This window comes from Grammomys surdaster, unplaced genomic scaffold (genome assembly GCF_004785775.1).
Source record: "Grammomys surdaster isolate TR1022 unplaced genomic scaffold, NIH_TR_1.0 126271, whole genome shotgun sequence".
Taxonomy (NCBI): domain Eukaryota; kingdom Metazoa; phylum Chordata; class Mammalia; order Rodentia; family Muridae; genus Grammomys; species Grammomys surdaster.
In genome coordinates, this window is record NW_021621071.1 from 6,178,802 (window position 1) to 6,200,559 (window position 21,758).

A 21,758-nucleotide genomic window follows, 5' to 3' on the forward strand; every position below is an offset into this window, starting at 1 on the left:
GATGTAAAGTTTATCAAAGCTGAGTAGAATAAGCCGTCCAGAATCCAGAGAGGGTTTTGATGCTGCCTATAAACGGAGCATTTGTAACAGATGGGCAATAATTAATGGTTGGGATTTCAGCCTGAGGAAGAGAACCTCACAATAATAGTTCTGCACCAGAGAAATGAACAAGTACTTCCTCAGTATAGAAGATAGCACGCCCAAGTCAGGCTCCGTTTACTGTGACTTCCTTCCTTAGGGAACTGTTACTTTGATGACAGAGAATTGTTGATGTAGGTAAGCTTGGCCTTTCCTGGGACATCCTGTAACAAGCACTGTCTCCTTTGATCAGGTTGCGGGATTTTCTGATTGAGCCTGACCCCTTCGTCAAATCGCTGACAAAAATCTCCCAACTGTGACGTATCATCATTCTCAGAATCTCCTCACCTTCATCCAGCAAGAATTCCCTTGACCTCCTTTATATAAAATTTTTTATTGGTTATTTGTTTACATTTAAAATGTTCTCCCCCTTCTGGTTTCCCCTCCGAAAACCCCCTATCCCACCCCCTCCCCTTGCTTCTAGGAGGGTGCTCACCCACCCACCCACCTACTTCTGCCTCACTACCCTAGCATTCCCCTATGCTGGGGCATTGAGCCAAGGACCCTCCCCTCATTGATCCCCTACAAGGCCATTCTCTGCTACATATGTGGCTGGAGCCATGGGTCCCTCCATGTGTACTCTTTGGTTGATGGTTTAGTCTCTAGGAGCTCTGGGGGGCGGGGGTCTGGTTGGTTGATATTGTTGTTCTTCCTATGGGGTTGCAAACCCCTTCAGCTTCTCCAGTCCTTCCCCTAACTCCTCCATTGGCCTTGACCTCTTTTTTTTTTTTTTTTTTTTTTTTTGGTTTTTTGAGACAGAGTTTCTCTGTGTAGCCCTGGCTGTCCTGGAACTCACTCTGTAGACCAGGCTAGCCTCGAACTCTCAAACTCAGAAATCCGCCTGCCTCTGTCTCCCAAGTGCTGGGATTAAAGGCGTGCACCACCACTGCCCGGCTTGATCTCCTTTTTAAAAGGACTTTTTATTTAAATTTATTTACATTGTATTTTACATCTATGAGTGTATTGCTCGGATATATGTCTGCTCACCGTGGGCATGCCTAGGGCCTATGGAGACCAGAAGAGGGTATCTGATTCCCTGCACTGGAATTATGAATGTTTGTCAGCTGTTATGCAGATGCTGGGAATCAAACTGGTGTCTTCCATCAAGACAGTAAGTGCTCATAAGGGCAGAGGTGACTCTCCAGCCCTTCCTTGACCTTTGGTGCCTCTCCAGACATTTTCATCCACTCATCCTGTTCCTGGGATACTCATCCTACATGTCTCTGTTAGAACCGAGGTGAGTGTGATCTATTTCCGACTGCAAGACCATACTACAATCGTCTTTGTGCGTAGTCTTCCCCGTGACCTACTTTCCTGTTGCTAGCACATGTTGTGCTTACTTTTTTAATGAGTATAATAATGCAAGAATATTTGTGCCCATTATCTTAATGTACATTTACTTTTCCCGAGTGCTCCCAGAGCTCTTGACCCCAGAAAAGCACTTGGCAGTCTTTACAAAAGAGCGGGCACTAAAATAGGTTTCCTGTCTCTCCCACCTTGATGCAAGATCCTGGTACAGGCCTCCAATCCCAGCAATTGGGAGGCAAAGGCAGAGGCAGGCTGATGTCTCTGAGTCTGAGGCCAGCCTGGTCTACAGAGCGCATTCCACAACAGCCAGGGCTACACAGAGAAAATCTGTCTCAGGAAAAAAAAAAAAAAAAAGAGTGAAACAGAAAAGTTGAGGAAGTTGTTTGAAATTCAGCAGGACGGTGACGGGTGTTCTTTGAGAGCAGAACATTTTTGGCTCTTGGGCAGCTTAGGTTGGGGAGCTACGTGCTCAATGGTTAGCAGTCACCAAAGACACCCTGACTTCACGGCTTCCAAGTTCATTGTCTCACACCAAGAGGAACAGGGAAATGCAGACAAGGTGGGGAACAGGACGAATGTTATTTATTAAGACAGCCAGTGACCACACTGTGCTTTCATCTCACTCCTGCAGTAACTGTCACCACCCAGAACACTCCAAACCCCTCTCATTCTGACCCCTGCTCTCCTCTGTTGCTATGGCTTCAGCCGTCTGGGTCTTCCCTGGGATTACTTCCCATACGACTCGATGTCTGTACAGGCTAATAAGTCAGCAGGGCATCTTCTCAGGTGGATTAGTTCGTTGTCAATTCCTTCCATCTTGTCTTCACAGGGCAAAGAGCGTTCTCTTCCCCTGTACTACACCGCCCTGCCCCCAGAAGACTAGAAGGGATAACATGCTTATTTTCTCTAAGCTAAATCCCGTCTGTTTCCTCTAAAGTCCAAGAACATGGCCAGACAATGCTTGGAAACAATGAACGTATATGGCAAAGGAGAAGAGACTGACGTACGCAGACCTGACCTAGGAGATACGAAGGATATCTTATGATACTTAGGAAACACCCGCTAAGACAGACCCCTAAATAGGTGAAACAAAGCCAATTCCCAAATTCAAAGATCTTAGGAATAGGAGGGTAAAGGGGTCACGAGGAGCAAGACGAAGAAAACAGACCTCTCCCAACCCAGTGGTTTCCAACATTCCTTCCCTTTAGCCTCATGTCGTGGTGACCCCCAACCGTAAAGTTATTCTGTTGCTACTTCATAACTGTAATTTCGCTCCTTTTGTGAATCGTACTGTAAATGTCCGTGTTTCCCAGTGGTCTTGTGTGACCCCTGGGAAAAAGTAGGACAACCCCAAAGGGGTTATGACTCATGGGTTGAGAATCATCATCATCATTAAGAGAAAGTTTGGAATGCCTCACTTTGGGTGCATGTGTTATGGGGGAAACCAGGGTCCTCTTTCATGGTCCTTAGCCTCATTAACAAAATATTTTAAGAACAGGCTCAAGGGAAGTTTGAGGACTATTTATCAGAGTTTAAAAAGAAAAACCATAAGGCAGGCTTGCTGTAAATCTTGGCAACTGCCCAGAAGAGGGAAATGGAGAAAAGAAAGAACATTATGCCTTTTGAGTTGGGCATGGAGATTTGGCAAGGAGCCATACGGCAAATGGAAGGCAACTTCAGAGAAACAGTGAAAACCCTCAGAGTACCAGAGGGAAAGTTCTGCTTCCCTGAGCGAAGACGGCAGACTCCAGAACAAAAACAGAGAGCAGGGATTCTGGGAAGGGACATATATTATCTCATTTAGGGGGTAATTATTCCTCCAATATGGATATGGAGAAGCAGATTATTTGTCAGTGATGTATCTGATGACAGGATGAAACCTAGAAAGGTTGTCAGACAGAGTCAGATGCAACAGATAATGATGTCCAAGTCCAGAAAAGACCTTGAAATGGAGAGTCGTTGGTGTTCCGTTAGCATGGCATTGGGTAAATCCATCTTCCAGACAGGGTATCTCTTAGCCAATGGATTGACCTGCCCAATTAGATTAGTGCTAATATTTTGGATAGCGTGGAATGTTAGATCTCTACCCAGGCCATAGGTAGATTCTACTCTCCTGGCCAGGAAGAAAACAGCTTTTCCTTAATAGGCTTCTAATGGTACATTGCCCGCCTGAAGAGATAACCCTAAAATCATTTAAGAGACAGGATAAGATTGAAAAACACTCATAATCCATTTCTACTATAAAAAGCCAGCGATCCGGTTCCAAGGCTGATCACCAAACAGATTAGTGTCTAGACTGGAAGTTTGGCCTCACCCAGTGTCTGGCCTCCAGGCAAGGGTGCTCATTCAGAAGGAGATTAGAAACCAGTGCTCCAGTCCGATGCTCCTGGCCAGAGAAACAAGGACACCCTGCTGTCTGCTGGGTCCCGTCTCTAAACTGTCTGCCATTTTTACCTCCTGCTCTCATAACCACGAAGGATAAGAATGCAGGAAACCAGGCTGTCGTGCTCACTTCCACTCTCCCACTCAGGCCCCAGCGTGGTGGTGGGGGGCATGGTAATCCCCACTTCTTAGATAGCTAGAGCCCTGATGCTTGTGAACCCCTCCCTGCTCCAGTTGGATTTCCCTGGGCATCTTCTTTTCCGGTAGTTTTCCTTGGGCCTCAACTTGCAGGTCTAAGCTGGACAGTATGAACCAAAAGGGGAGCACAAGTCTAGAAGGAGAGAGGAAATTCTAGGCTGCTCCAATGCTCCGTGACTTTTAATTCTCCAGGACCAGTTGCTTTTTTCTGCCCACCTTTGCCTGTACAATATGTACACATATTGACAGGTACTGATGTCACTCTCAGTAACTTGAAGTGTGACAGTGTCTATGAGTCTTGTAGACATCTAACCCTTCTCCATGTCAAGCCCTTTCCTGGATTTCAACTTCAACGTCTCCATCCTTGGCACTTCTTCCCAGGTCCCATTCTGTCACCAAACACATCACCTCACCGACTAATAATTTGCTCCTCTATATCCGATTTCTCTCCTACTATAGTCCCATCCTTGGGGCTGGGAGGACGGCTCAGCATGTAAGAGCATTTGTTGTCCAAGCAAAAGGACCTGAATTTGGATCTCAGCACCGTGTAGAAAGCTAGGCCAAGCTGTTTGAGTACCTGTAACCCCAGCGGGGACAGGAAGATCCCTTGTGCTTGCTAGCTGCCAGCCAAGGTCCAAGTTCAGTGAAAGACTCTGTCTCAGAGAAATTAAGGCAGAGAGTGACAGAATAAGATACTCAATGTCACCCTCTGGCTTCCACATACCCATGCATAGGCATCACACATATCATGCATACGCGTATTACATACATACATACATACATACATACATACATACATACATATATACACACATACACACACATGTACACACACACACATACATATACACATACACACATACCTAAATACAGACACATACATATACACATACATACATACACATATACACATGTACACATACATGTTCACAGACACACACATACATACACATGTATACACACAAACACACACAAAAATACACACATACATATACACATACACACACATACATACACACACATACATACACATATATACATGCACACACACGCATGTTCACATACATACATACACATATACACATGTACACACACACATGTACACACACACACACCTTTACCTCTTCCTCATAACCAGAACCACAACAGGTGGCTGGTACCGAAAGGCAGAAACGTCATTGACCCAGACTTTGTCTTCACAAAGGATGAAACCCTTTGACTAGTCTGCAAATAAAGTTGGACACAGAGTCACAGAGAGGTCGCAGCAGGAATCTGAACTGAAAACATACTCCATGTAGCCTTACATTCAAACCCATATCCATATTAGTCTATAGTCACATGTCACGCAAGCAGAGATCCATTCCAAGGAACGCCTCCACAGCCAGTCTCATTACTGGGAAATTCTCAGCACACACTTGCACAAGCTAACGTGCCTGCCTCATGAGGCAAGATCACTTGTACACGACCACCATTGCATGTGAAGCCGTCGTGAAACACAGACCATCAATTGCACGACATTTCCATATGCTAGAGGAGTTTATAAAATAAATCTTTTTATTATTCTGTGAATTATCCTCAGTACCAGGGATTGAACTCGGGGCCTGAATATACAAGGCAAGGGTTCTACAATTCTCATCCCAGTACAATGTTTAAACTTTTATTGCCCATTTATTTATTCATTCTTCATGAGCGTGCTTACAAATGCCATGGCACACATGTGGAAGTCAGAGGCCAACCTGAGGGAGTCAGTCAGTTTTCTCTCTCTAACGTGAGTTCCAGGGATAAAACTCAAACCGTCTGGCTTGGCATAGGTTCCTTCTATTCCTCAGGCTACATTGCTATCTCCAATACTGCATTTTGTAACTGCTTAGTGCTAGTTTATTTGTTACTTTTAAGGTTTGTTTGTTTGTTTGTTTGTTTCCACTATATCAGAAGCCTTGAAAATGACAGTGGGCCTTCTCTGATTTGTGCGACCTGAGGCTGATCTCCCTGACTTGTGTGCACAAACTCCCCCTCCCATGACACCCGTGTCTTAGCAGACACTTCCCCAGGCAGCGAGCTGCTCCGGAATAGTTTCCCTAAGGCACGAAGCAAACACATGTAAGACTCCAGCTCTACCAGGGTTATAACTACACTAACAGATGCATTTCAGCAACATAGCTAACACCGTTCACTGCATTTTGGTTTTTTGTTTGTTTGTTTTGTTTTAAGATTTATTTATTTATTTTATATGAGTATACTGTCACTGTCTTCAGACATCCCAGAAGAGGGCATCGGATCCCATTACAGATGGTTGTGAGCCACCATGTGGTTGCTGGGAACTGAACTCAGAACCTCTGGAAGAGCAATCAGTGTTCTTAACCACTGAACCATCTCTCCAGCCCCATTCACTTCGTCTTAAACCCATTTTAATTAACCAAATCTTTCTTACAACCTCACGAAGGAGAAACAGAGACCTGAAGAGGTGATAGTCACCATACAGCAAAGTCAGGCTTGAAGCTGAGGCAATCGGACCTCATAGCAAGTGCTTAGTACTTAGTACTGGGCCTTCTAAACCTCTGGTTCTCACCCTTCCTAACACTGTGACTTTTTAATACGGTTCCTCATGTTCTGGTGGCCCTCCAACCACAAAATTATTTTTGTTGCAACTTCATCACTGTAATTTTGCTATGAATCATAATGTAAATATCTGATATACAGGATGTCGGATATGTAACGTACCTGTGAAAAGGTTGTTTGACCCTCCCCTAAAGCGGTCACCACCCACAGGTTAAGACCCTCTGTTAAACCTTATTGTGTATCAGAATCCCTTGGAAATTTAACTACCAATCCCAAAATGGCTGGGCTGGTCCAGTGTCACTAAGTCAATAGATTCATTTTGTAGCGTGTTCTTGTGCTAAGAACAAAAAATCCGAAAATGAAGTTGTTCAATTGAATTCCTTGGTTGTGATTTAATCCAGTTAAACAACCATGTTTCAAAAAAAAAAATGTTGATGCATTTTAAAAGGAATGAACTTTTGAAAAGGACTTTATGATGATCTAGCTCTTGTTTGCGTTTTTTTTTGTGTGTGTGTTTGTTTTCTGAACAGCACAGCTTCCAAACTAACAGTCTGGGTTCAAAACCCTCTCTGACAAGTGTAGCAATTTAAGTGGATTTTTTTTCCCTCTCTGACTCTACATCCTCATTACCAAGTACATGCAAATGTGCCTCTTGGCAGGGTTTCTGGGTTGAGAGATAGTCCCGAGAAAGATGCCTATCACTGTGGTCCCCACAAAGTCCTCTTTATACCCTGCCTCCTTCCCAGCTCTAAGAATTTGTACTGTGTTCAGGAGCAGTGGCACCTGGCCAAAAAAGACAGTCCCAACAGAGGAGCTTGAAACAAAGGATAATTTACATAACCCTTGGTGGGGGGTAATTTTTAAGTTCCTCAGAGAAGCATCCAGAAGCTAACCATAGTGACCTGAAGTCAAAGGCCAGACAGTTTAATCAGGACAAGAACCAATAGAGGTATGGTACCAAGAAAGGACCAGAAGGAATAGTCTGCCTGTCCTCTCCTGCCTCTCCCCCAACAAAGCTGCCAAATCCAACTAGGTAGTCTTGGCGGCTCAATCCATAGTGGCATAACTAAGCAGAGAGAGCAAAAGAGAGGTCAGAGAATGGGAGGCCAAGAACAATTAACCAGAAAGCAATAAAGGGATTAAACTCTGCCAACAGCTGTTCAACTCTGGAAGTACTTGGCTTTCAGATAGTTCATGGAAAGCTTCCTTTGGTTTAATTTTACACCAGCCATAAAATAGTGTAAACTATCTGTATGTACTCAAACCGTTTGCCAGGGAGACTCACATAGCTGGTATATCTGTAGTATACCTACCATGATGCTAGGTTCCAGGTAAAGTCATAGCCAATATCTGCTGAATGTCGTGCAAACTGAGAAAAGCGCAAACATAAATCGGGAACGTTCTTTACCTCTGAGAAATGGCACAGCTCCCCGGCATCAATTATATTTTAAAAACTTGTCTCGTGTGGTGTATAATATCACTTTTTAATTGAAACACATTGCACCTCTTTATAGATATGCACACTATGATAATTTGACACGTGAACAAAATGATTAAGTCCTGGTACTAGGCACTTCCGCTTCTTCGAATATTAGTCGTTTTGATGTGCTGGAGATTCCCAGCTATTATAAGAAGCATGATTTGCCATTATACTCAGTAAATCTCCTAGTGTACTACAGAGTGCAATAGCTCTGTCTTTTGTGTTTTGGTTTCCTCATACAGCTTCTTCCTCCTTCTCTCCCCATCTGTAATGACCACTGTTCCACAAGACTGGTCTACAAGATCAGTTTCATAGTCCCTACAGATGAATGAGAACATGCGGCATCGTCTTTGACTCTGAGTTCCTCCAGCTTCGTGTGTGCTGTTGCAAACGGCAGGACTTTGTTCGTTTCTCTTTCGGTTGAAACTATTCTATGCTCGCACTGATGGGCATCTAGTCTGAGTCGAAATTCTAGCTATTGTAAACAGAGCTTCAACAGATACAGGAGTGTGAGTATCTCTTTGGCATAACTATTTCATCTCCTTTGGATGTATATCTATCTCATAGTAGGACTTTTGGATTACACCATAGTTCTATTTTTTTTTTAGGGTTTTTTGAGAATTTTAAGGCGGCATTTTATAGATTATGTTACCAAGTTTATTATTTTGTTTGTTTGTTTGCTTTGGTTTGGGTATTTTGTGGCAAATGCTTGAGGGAAAATATTTTAAAGGACCAAAGGTTTATGCTGGATCATGGTTAGGGATTGAAGTCTATTGTTGCTTGGTACCACTGCCTTTTCTCCTATGGTAAGGCAGAAACAGTTTAGAGGGAAAGAGGGCAGGACAAAGCCCTTACCTCACAACATGATGGAGAGAAAGAAAGACAGAGAGAGAGACAGAGAGAGACAGAGAGATAGAGGGACCAGAGTAAGATGCCCTTCAAAGATATAGTGCCAGGGACCTGCTTCCTTCAGCTCAGCATGACGTCCTAAGGTCCCTACCACCTCCGCAAGTAGTACTTCCCCTGTAGCCCAAGCTTCAGCGAATGAGTCAATATTGGGCTGACATTTCATATTCTGCCCCGGCCCCAAGGGAGCGTGAACTACTCAGAATGCAGAATCCGTGTCACAGAGGATGCTCTCAACATATCCAGCATTGTTCAGGAGCCCGAGGTGAAGGCCTCCAAGGCTCAAGGCAAACTTACCTGTGAGTCCTTGAAAATTCACAGCAGATGGTAAATTTACAACAACATATAATGGGACATAGTTACTCTTCCTATCCCAAAAAGGAGGGTGAGAGCTTAGTAGGGACTTGTAAGATCAAAGCAAACCCAGAACTTCGCAGGCCAGTAAATCCTATAGCTCTGTGTCTGAAGTCCAGGATGTGAGCTCCTGGGGCCTGGGGCAGTTCTGCACTGGTGGCTTTACCCTTGGCAGCCACATGGTCCTGTCTCATGGACTGCCTTTGCTCATCGACATAGCTTTCCTTCACAAATACTCCCACATTCCTGGCACCTCTAACTTTTTAAAGAACTTGTTATTTCTTCAACTTGACCCTCATGGCTTCCCATTGCCCCTCAGAGAGGCCCTCACAGAAACTGACCTGGCTGCACGTGATTGGCTTCCCACGCTTTCCTACGAAATCTAAATGGAAGCTTTCATGTCCCTATGACTCTTACCGTTGGGATATTTGAAAAAATCACCATTGCATGACTATACCAAAGTCTACTGGCACTTGAGCATTATTGGAGTCCCCTTTGGTCATGGCAATAGTGGTCCCTGAGGACATGGAAATAAGGAAAAATACTCTCCTAGAAAACACTGCTCAACCATGAAATCCTGGTGTAGCTCCTCTCCAGGGTGCTATCTGTCAAATTTATTTCTTCACACCTTTGAGCCTGCAATAGATAATGTCTCATCTCTGTGGTGGCCTCAATATATCTTTCCTATTCCAATGCTCCGTAATTAGATTATTTTTTTCTTAATTAAGATTATTTTATTTAATTTTATGTGTGGGGGTGTTTTGCCTGGATGTATATCTGTGCACCACATTTTGACCTGGTGTACAAAGACCACACTTGTGCCCGGTGCCCAGAGAGGCCAGAGGAAGGTATCAGATTGCCTGGAACCCGGGTTACAGCCAGTTGTGAGCCTTCACGAGGATGCTGGGAACTGAGCCTGTAAGAACAGTCCATGCTTTTACCTAAGCCATTTCTCTAACCCTTAGCTGATGTTTAAAGGTGATAGATAATCTCTTCAGAAACCAGGTTCTTCTACTACTTGATTTTCACATCAAGCTCCAAGGTTTTCAGGTCTTTAGAAGCTCTGTGATTTACCCTCAGTTCTCACTGAAAACTTGATAAAAGCAGCTAGAAAGAATCACATCTGTCTTGAAATGTCCCTCATCTGATGTATTGCTCGTATTGTCTTTAAATCCCACCTCCGTCAAAGTTTCAGGACATGGAAAAAATGTAGATGAGGTCTTGCAGAAGGTAACATGAATGGCTTCTAGTCTGAATCCAAAGGGACTCTGTGTTTCCACGTGACACGCCTGGGCACTCTCTTCACTCCCCAGGTTCCTGTCACAATCCCTTCTGAGTTCTCACCACAACCACCCACTTATCTCTGCTTGCATCATGCTAGGGCTCCTGTATCCCTACCCTGACTCCCCCATTTCTAAGCTTTTCCAAGGTCCTCTGACAAACCAGCCTGGTAGGCATCTGAACTTTGTCATCAAGAACCCGTGACAACAGTGATCATACTTCTTGAAACCAATCTTCTGGGTTACTCTGGTTTTTGTCACTGTAACAAGTATCAGAGAAAATATCATGCTTAAAAGGAGAAAGATGTTTAAAGCCTACTGTCTTTGAGCTTCACTGGCTATGCAGACACATCATGGAGGAAAGGGACTTTGGAATAAAATGGTTGGTCCCACACTAGCCAGCAGAGCAGGCAAGGTCAGGTATCTTTCAAAGACCTAGTGACATACCTCCTTGAGCTACGCACCACTCTCTCAATCTACCACCTTCCAAAATTAAAATTAGTGCCACTAGGTAGAGACTTCAGTGTGTAATCGAGCCTGTGGGGGGTTGGGGTACATCAGACTTAGGGCACAGCATCTGTCTCTGAGAAAGTTTTAGGATGCTGGAGTCTACCATTCACTCCTCCTCATTGACTAGCAATTGGGAAACTCCATACCCCTTCCGTGATCAGGCATCTTACAGAGAAATGTGCTTTTGTTCTGGAAAATAGTCTCTCTGCTCACACTTCCGTCCATTGGCTGAGCCTTATCTTTTGAAGTCTATCAGGGTTAGAATTACCTCTCCCCAGATTCACACATTAAAACCCAGTCCCCTCGCACCTTTACAGTGTGATCTTATTTGTTTGGCAACTGAACTATTGAAGACATTGATAGTTAAGGTAAACTAGTGATTGTGTAGGGTAAGGACCCCAATTAAGTATGCCTGCCATCTTTTTTTTTTAATGTATATAATTATGAACTCAGGGAATATGGTGTCCTGGCTGGTTTTGAGTGTCATCTTGACACAAACTATAGTCATCAGAGAGAAAGGAGCCCCAGTTGAGAAAATGCCTCCGTGAGATCCAGCTGTAGGGCATTTTCTCAATTAATGATCTGTGGAGGAGGGTCCAGGGACTTATTTTTAGGAGTGAGATAAACCCCAAGTAAGTATGGTGTGGTACAGTTTTTACCCTCATATTCTCTCTATGCAGTAGAGAGAGTAATGAACCCTCAGGATGTCCACATCCCAATCTTTGCAACTTGTAGATGTGTGATCTCAGAAGAAAAAAGAAAAGTTTGTCATTGGAATTTGGGATGCCAATCAGCTTGAAATACAGCAACAATCCGGCATAGTCTCAACATCACAAGAGACCCAAAATGCTGGCCATAGGCATATAAGACAGTGAGCCAGAAAGAAAGCAATGGAAAGAGAATTTGGCCCTGTTTTGATGGCTTTGAAGATGGAGAAATGGAATGAAGGGTCAAAGAATACTATTTGCCTAAAGAAAAAGACAAGGAAATAGATTCTTTCCTAGAGCCCCTCCAGGAAGAACACAGCCCTGCTAATCTCTTGATTGATCCCAGGGAGACCTGTTTCAGAGTTTAGCCTTCGGAAATGCATGATAACACATTTATGCTGCTTTTAGTCATGACATTTATGGTAATCTGTTGCATTGATAATAGTTAAGGAATACGTCCTATTTTGCAGATAAGAGATCAGAGATTTAGAGAGTTTATACGACTTGTCCAATTAGTAGATAACAAAACCAAAATTGGAAGTCAGATCCCTAAAACACAGGCCCTCTGTTTCCATCTACCGGGATAATCTGCAAAATCAAATTTTAATCCCCTTCCAGGCAACGGCAGTTCAATCACACATCATGCCTGCCTTTAGAGTTCTCGAAAAAGTAATTTCTTAAGCTAGTCCTCAGATGACAGTTTCCAGTCTCCTGGCTTCCTGAGAAATATGGCACCCAGGCGGAACACAGTGCCGGTATGGCTCTGATATCATTTCTGGGGGATTTCCATTGGTCTTTTGCCAAAGTAAGAATTATAACTCAAAACTTAAGCTTGACTTTCGAGTTAAAAATGAAGTGATAGCTTTCTTATATTGACAAATTGGCTGTGAACTTAATGTTCGAACAAAATGACTCATTCGAGTTGGAACACTAAATTATTTGAGCAGCCTGGTCGATGTCACTATGAGAAAGGTGTCATTGCTCTGTCCCTACACCCATCATCTCTAAAAGGTTTCGGTGCTTGGCTATAGGTCTTGGCTGTAGGTCTTGGCTGTAGGTCTGCCAGCTCAGACTCTGGTCCTGCCCCTCCATCCTGCCTCCACTCCCTGCCTCTCAGACCTGAATAACACTCAGTTGAAGATATACTTGGCTACCCTTGCCCAACCAGAGACAGAGGCTGTTATTGAAGATAATTTTTACAGGGATGATTACCTCGAATGGAAGAGAAGCTTGGAGCCTTATTTTTAGGAGTAAAATAAGCCTGAAAATAGACAGGAAAGAATGACTATTACACAATACACAAAAGTCAAGTGCTATATCTCATGGGCCATCATTAAATATAACCACTATTTAAAACTAAACCTTAATAAGCCTACAGCTTAAATTCTATTAAGGATGGAGGTAAATCAAAACTCAAACTCCTCAGGTCCTAATAACATCATGACTGTGCCTATTCTTGAGGTTTTGTTTGTTGGATGTATGGCTGAAATATTACAGAATTCCATCACTGTGTATCTCTTTCCAACTCCAAGTCCAGGGTCGTCCACACTGCTGGATTCCAGTCAGCAACAGGGGGAATAGTTATACCAAGAGATCAGTAGATGGTCTAAATGAGGGCGTCCTTCCTATCCCTTGGCTGGTTGTCAAACAACTCTCAGCACACCGCTTCCCAGCAGGAAGCCTTCCCACCCTCACCCCCAGAACACACACACAACACCACACCCCACTCGCTCGGTGAGAAATGATATCACCAAGTGTCTTTCTTCATGCCATCCACTAGCCCTCAAGCTCAAGGTAAACATTTCTGCAGATCTTCTTTTAAACATTTTTTCCTCCATGGGGCTTGGAAGACTTTATTCACACATTTATAGCTCATCTGTTCCCTCTTCATTTCGGAATCTGTTTGAATTCTATAAAAACACAGGCTCAGCTTTGGGGATATGCTATCTCAGAAAGTAGAATTTTAGGAACTAATGAGAATGTTGCATTGCTTTCTGGTGTCTCTTGGCCTCTTATGTGTGGGATATGACAAACCTGGGATAGCCCTCTTCTTAAATTATCTTTTTGTGTTCGTGGTACTGGGATCTGCTTATGAAAGATATCCTGAGATTTCTCTTAGCATGTCATTAAGTTCATAACTTAATCAAGACTTCCTAGTTTAATGGCGACCCCATTCAAAATGTTTTAGAGAAGTTGTAGATTTGTTCCTTTGTTTAGGTAAAGGTGGTAGAGGGTAGAAACCTGTTTGATTATTAATAATTATGGAGTTCTCATTTTCTACTGTGAGAATCAATCGCCAGGGACACGAGTGTGTTAGTAGCAGAGCAGGTATCGCACATGGGAGACCCAGAGTTCAATCCCCGACACTAAGAAAACCTCTGATGGTAGTGACCGATGAGTCTCCAGAGCTCATCAGCCTCAGGAAAGAGTGTAGGGTTGGTAAAGAAGGCTGACAGCAAGAGTTGAATTCTTCAGCTTGATGGCGGGAATGTGGGGGAAGAGCTAGCGGAGAATCTGGGTGGGCCGTTCAGTTGGTAAAGTGCCTGCGTACAAACCTGGGGATCTGAGGTCAAATCCCATGTGGAAGAGCTGGACACTATGATACACTTCTATAACCCCAGCAGTGGGGTGGAGTGGCAGTGGATACAGGCAGATTCCTGGAGCCCATTGGCCAGCTAGCCTAGGCAAAATGACTATCTCCAGGCTTGATGAGAGACTTTACCTCAAAAAAACATGGTGGGAAGCAACTGAGGAAGATACATCATGGCAATTTCTGTTCTCTACAGGCACACCACACATGTACGCATGTGCGTGCCCACGCCCACACGGACACGGACAGGTACACAAGCACACACAAACAGGCTTGGGAAAAGGGAGAAAGAACAGAGGTTTCCTGTGAATTATAGAGCCAAGAAGCCTAGAACTTGAAGTTTAGGTTTGTAGGAAGACCGAAGGATTTAATACTGCTAACATTCATCGCATGTCTGAACTGTGCCAGGAACTATGTTAAGCTCGAAGTGTTTTGCATATATTATCTTTCCATACATTATCTCACCAATTATCCTAGCTAAATGGGCCAGATGAGTGATTCGTCATCTCAAAAGTATTCTACATACTTCCAAGAAAGAGATTTGGACAACCCGGTAAATAGTCACACCTTAAAAATCCAATTTTCCTATGTGACTTCTACAGATTTTGTTATGGAGACTCTCTCACCCTGTGGCACAGGCTAGTCTTGCTCTCAGTCTTCCTGCCTCAGTTTCCGAGTGTCGGGATTAGAGGCTGTGGCCACCATACCTGACCTCAATGAACTCATCTTGCTGAATCAGACAATCAAAGTGGAGTTTAGCAGATCTGTGGCATTAAAGAAAACACCCTTGACCAAGTCTTCTTGTGACTTCAAAAAGGAGGTTAGGGAAGGGTATTCACGGGAACTGAAGTGGTATAGGCCACATGTTTTAAGGCGATTCACTTGTAGGCACTGAGTAACCTTCATGATATAATGGTATGGTATAAGAATTAATGAAGCTGTGAGGGGAGGGTCAGGAGGTCATTTTTTTTTTTTTTGAGAAAACAAAAAGTCATAAATGTGTACGTAGAAAATGCAACCCCATGATGAACTAGTATTGGGGACCACTATCATAGAGAACTAAAAGATGGTACGTTACTTTCTCTGTCCATTGGGTTTCTTGACTAGGAAGTTGGAGTCTTAGGAGGACAGATATAAGTGAGTATGGGACTTTTTTTGACTTGCAGTTGGGATTTTGACTACTGACTTTGTGTCGTTTACCATTTAGAAGTCACTACGAAGGTTGGTGACAACATGAATCTTGATGGATTAAACCATGATGCTTCTGGTCACGGGGATCAGCACATACCACCCCAAAAGACGTCAGTTGGACTTACGAAATATTTTGAGCTCAATACAACTGAAGAACAGCAGTCAGACTAGCTCTCTTCTCTCTCTCAAGCCAAAGAAGTCCACAACGTACCACTCCTAAGGGCTTAACCCTTTGTCTTTTCCCTTCTCACTTCCTAGCAATGCTGTCGGTTAAAAGCTCCGATGGCCAATGGCTTCTTTGCACCTTTTATTTTTCTTACGTAGCTCCTTTTCTTCCCATGTGAAAGCCTATCTATCTATCTATCTATCTATCTATCTATCTATCTATCTATCTCTATCTCTATGTGATTGATTTACATATATATATATATATGTAAACACACATATGTTTCTCTTGTTAATAATCTCTTGTCAGTTTAGTATGCAGGGGTCAGCTACTGGACCAGGGAGGATACAAAATTGTTTCTCCTCCACTAAGTCTGTACAATCCATTCATACAAAGTCTAGTATTCCATGGATATCAATTAGGCTTTAATTTTGACCAAAGTGCACCAATGAGTTAGTAGCTTCCAAACTATCCATAGACAAGATGTAAATGAATGAGACCTCGAAGAATTTTCCAGAAATTGCTTTCAGAGTACTAGTGAATCTAACGCACTTGCCTGCCCAGTTGGTCTCTCCCAATCCAGTTGGCAGATGGATGGTATCAGAAGGGATGGAGGAATGGTTTTTTGTTTGTTTGTTTTGTTTTTTTGTTTTGTTTTTGCTTTTTGTTTTTTGTTGTTGTTGTTACAAGACAAAGATGAGAGATCTGCACTGGGGTAGGAAGAGTGGCTCAGGTTATCAGGGCTGCCCATCACCCTGAGTAGCTTGTTGCCCTGAAGAGGTGACAAGACAGAGCTGCTGTGACACACAACATCAAAGACATTGGCAAGGGTGTCGGGTCTCAAACCTGGGACAAAAGGCTGGGGTGCCTATTTAAGATACCAAAGCGGACCTGGCCACCAGGTTCTCCCAGCATCCCTCAGTCCCTAGCAGTCACAGGGTATGGCTGGCAAACCCCACCCACTATCCTAAACATCTCCAGCCCAGAGGCTGGGCTATCCGTCTCCTAGCTGCCCTTCCCTATATAATCCAGCCATGTTATTGCCCTGGTCCTTTTTCTCCTTTAGGTCTACCCTTTACTCTCTTGGCCAGTCTCTTGGTCCAGGCTGCCTCTTTTGGTTGGTGACTCCTCTCCAGTTCTCCCTCCCCCTCTTTATTCACAAGGCCCAGCTCAGTCTGGTCATGTTCACCCTGGCCTCTCCCAGATGTCTCTGCCTCTGCCTATGCTCTCCCTTTTATCTACAGTAACTTTCTCCTCCACCATACCGAGGAGCAGCGGTGCCCTTTCCAGTTTTATTTTATTGTTATTTTTCATTTCAAAGGGTAAAATGGATGACCAGGTCCCTGGTGCTCCTCACAAGCCCCTCTGTGGTTCCCTCGCTGTGAACACTTGTACATTTTCCCGTTCAGTTTGTAACCAGCATGAGTCTTTTTCCAGTACCTCTCCTGGCTCGGTTACTTACAGGCTCCTTCATCAAGGCTTGCTTCCTTGGATGCTTCTGGCAGTTCAGTCTGTAAAAGCGTCGGTTTATTCTGAGGGCTCTTTCAGAAACCTCAGTGAGGTGTTAAAGATCCAGCGATGGGGCTATTTCTGACCCTAATTTCAATCTCCGTTTATATGTTAGATTTCTTATTTCTGGCTGCAGGCTGTTCACAGAGAGGGAGGCGTGAGCCCAGGTCACACATGCTCTAGTTCTGTTCCCAGAAGCTCCCTGGGGGCACAGAAATCTCTCTGTGCCAGTCAAGAGAAAAACAACTGGGATTTGTCTGCTTTTTTTTTTTTGCTCTAAGACGCCTGCCAAATGAGTGGCTGTGTCCTTATCCAATCTCCCCACTGGAGCTCTTCTGGGCTACCTGCTTCTCATGTTTATCCCACTGTAAGGCAACGCAACAGCACACTGACTGGACAATCTAGGGTAATTTAGAATTATAGCTAAGCTCCTTTCTGATCCCTGACTTCCTGATTTGGAAGGTGCAAAAGACAATAAATGTCCTGTGTTGTTTTAAATTGCCAAATTCTGAGGTAATTCGATGGTGAACACAGTGCCCTTTTCTGTTCTTCCTCGTTTTAAAGAGTGCTATATATTTAAAACAAAATATTTCCTTATTTTTTTATTGTACCTTTTTGTTTTGTCTTGGTCTGGTTTTGTTTGTGGTTGTTTTGTTTTTCGAGACAGGGTTTTTCTGTGTAGCCTTGGTTGTCCTGGAACTCACTCTGTAGACCAGGCTGGCCTCAAACTCAAGACAATAACTCCTGCCTCGCCTCTCAAGTGCTGGGATTAAAGGCATGCGCCACCACTATCTGACTATGACTTAAATTCAAGGCTCACCTCAGTATCTATTTGTGGTGTGCTAATTTACAAAACGAGGGATAGCTTTGTCCCAGACTCTGTGCTTAGAGACTGATACTCTAAGTTCTGAAGAATGTGAAGTGGTGCTAAACAAAGAACTCTCAGGTAAACAAACAAACAAAAAACTGACCTGTAGCTGGGAGTTTCTTCTTGTTGTTATTGTGATTAGAGGTCAGGAGATGTTTCTTGACATGAGGAGGTAAGGAAGAACCACCTTGTCAACAGTCATGTAGCATATGATACATTCTTAAAATAATAGAGATACACACACACTTTTATGGCATCTGGCAGGAGCAAGTGGTTAATTCTTGAGAGGAAGAATAATGGACAAGGTATGGGTTGAAGGTGAGAGTAAGTTTCTCCGGATGGAGGAGAACACAGGAAGTGACTTTAAAAGGAGATAGTTAGGCTGGAGAGTCATTCATCCATCCATCCATTCATAAATGCACAATGAATGAAAAGAAAATCTGCCAACACTGTCCTACTTTTTTGAATCCTACAGTCTACTGGGCAAGGTAAAACTAGACAGGCAGATAAGTAAGTAAATATCAACGCCAAGAGAAACTACAAAGGGAAAAATGCAGAATAAAGGAAAACTAGGTAAGTCCATTTGCATGGATGCTGACAAAATGCTTCTGGGGAGAGTCATTGCTTTAGCTAGAACTGATGGAGGAGAAGAGTCAGATATGCAGATACAGTGAGAAGTCGATACCAAATCACGGGACAGGATCATAGGCCCTGAGAAAAACAGAGTGCACTTGTACTCAAGGATATATGGGACAAAGGTTGGGCTATCAGAAAATGGCTGCAATGCGTTCTAATAGGTTCCAGAATGAGTTATCTAAGACAGATCGTTATTCTTCAAGTTGTCTGATATTTATCACACCTTTTCTTTTTCTGTCGCTGTCTGTTTAAAAACTATAAGCAGATATCTAAGCATGTATCGGAGATATTGCCATATAGAAAGAGCTTGGGGTAACTAAAGGCCAGACAAAGCAGAGCGGCGATAGATGAACAGATGAACGCAAGGATGAGTAGCCTGGGAATCACGGCTGAGATCGTAAATAAAGCCAGAGAAAGGGTACGACCAGAGAAAAACTGTAGAGACAACATGCTTCTAATATCAATCGGCTAACAGTCTATGTATGTACTGCTACGCATCCCACAGGAGGTCAGCAAATGTTTCATTGGTTACACTCTCTAGCCAACTGTGACAAGGACAGACAGGTTAGTTGATCCAGAAAGACTTCCTCAAGAACATATCAACATCATCCCAATCATGGACTCGATTCTTACTTCCTCATGACCCATCTGGCCCAGCCTTCTTCTCACTGTGCTCTCATGGCCAGTCAAGTATTATTTCAGCCATACATCTTAGAAATGGAGTAAGTGTGTGTGTGTGTGTGTGTGTAGAAATGAAGTGTGTGTGTGTGTGTGTGTTCTTAGTCACTTTTCTCATTTCTGTGACAAAACGATACTTGACAAAAACAGCCTGAGGAAGTGAGGGTTTCCCTTGGCTTACAGGTCTAGGGGATACCATGATAGAGAAGGCATAATGACAGGGGCTTGGGGATACCATGATAGAGAAGGCATAACAGGCACCTGGGGCAAAGGTCACATTTCAGCAGTCAGGAAGTATGGAGAGACGGATACTGGTGCTTCCCTCACTTAATCCTTTTTGAATTGGTCTGAGACCCTGGTCCACAGGACGCTGCTGCCCACATTTAAGATCAACCTTCCCACAACTCAATTAACCTAATCTAGAAGCTCTCGCAGACGTGCTCCGAGATTTCTCTCCAAGACAATTCTAGATCCTGTGATGTCAACATCAATGTTAACCATTGAATGGTGTTATTGCTGGGGGGAGAGTCTGCTTCTTTGCACAGGGCTATGAGATGCTACATAAACTCAGCTCCCCATCCCAGTCTCAGAAATCCCTGCCTGAATTCTACCAGGACTCTTGCTCTCAATGGTGTATATAGAGTGCAAAGTATTCGGTACACAGACTGTTTCCACAAGGCCGTACTAAGCTTAGAGCAGATTCAAGTCCAGTAACTACCACTCACTAAATGGAACAAGTGTCCATAGGTGTGACTCATGTCCTGTGCTGTGAATCACAGACAATGTAGACCTGGGCAAAGTGGAAATAAGGTTCAGCTTCTAATGAGGAGAACTGTGTGTGATGTCCTTGGCCATGACTTTGAAGCACTAGACACCTTTACTCACTGTAAGCAACAACTGGCATTTATTTAGTCAGGCACATCCTGTGACATCAGCACGGATCTTTCTTGCTTTGACTTTCTCTCATTAACTCTCGCTGCCCCTCCGTGACCATGAATGCTAGACCTCTCAGAGGTTACTATAGTTCTGACCTTTAATTATCTCTGACTTTTACAAGAAGAAAAGCATTCGTCTCAAACTTCAAACACCTCCAAGTCCTCCACAGACCCGGGGTGGTCTTGTTTGAATTTATCATCACTTCTAAACGCTGTGTGGGAGCTTAGATCCTAATTGGACCTTTTCTAACTGTCTTGTGGATCTTGGGGAGTGGTACTCACCAAGCACATTAGCAGTGTTTGGGAAGAGTAAGAATTATCACTTGCTAATGAGACACAAATACGTTTTATATATTCCAAACGTTTTTGGACTTATGTAGGAATGTTGCCTCTTTTAGAGGATGATGCATTAATCATGCAGAAAGGACCTCAGTCATTTGCAATGTTCTCTGAAGAGCGGACAAAGAGGACAGTGCTCTGTGGATCCCACGTCTAAGAAAAGAAAGAATGCCAGTAATTGCTCTTCATCAAAGAGATGACTTATCTTTCAGTAATTCTGGAAATTGCTAAGTACGGCGAGGCCAAACTTTTTCAATAACATCAATGTATTAGGGCTGAACAAAGTAGAGAACTTAGGAATATCTGTTCTTTTAAAAATAGATATCAGAGGTGATTTTTTTTTTAAAGTTTGAGTTCTAGAAATAAAAGGAGCTAAGGATAGAACTTCAGAGAAGGACAAAACTCAGTACTGGTCTTTTACCTTGGTAGGGACTAAGCAAGAAGAACCAGAGGACCAAAGGCACAGAATTTTATCCTCCGAATCTGTTCTGAGACTGTTATTTTTTATTTTTATTGAAATGGCACCACTGCCGTCAGCCACAATCATCATGACCATTATGGTTTGCGTTTACTGACAAAGCTGTGCACTCAAGTCTTACACTCTCACTTAACCCTCACTAAGAATCCAGTGTCAGTACCCCAGCATCAGCACCAGTTCATAATTGAGATGCCTGTAGAAACAGGCTAACTTACCCCAGAGCACACACCAGCAACCAAGGAGAGCCCCGATTCCAAGTCCAGACTCCCATCTTCTATTTCAGTTCTTCGGCAATTACTCCCAAGAGGCAAAATTCATCCTAGTAAGCCCCTGGATCCTTATCTTCTGAAATGCCACTGTTCTGAGTCTCTTCCTATTTCCGACAATATTTTAAGTCTCCATGTTCTAAAACTGGGTGTTGCAGTAGATGCCTGTAATCTGAAACCGAGGCAGTTGAGGCGGGAACATCACACTGGAAGCCAGCCTCAGCTACATATCAGTGATAAGGGTAGCCTGAGCAACACAAGATACTCATTGTCAAAACAA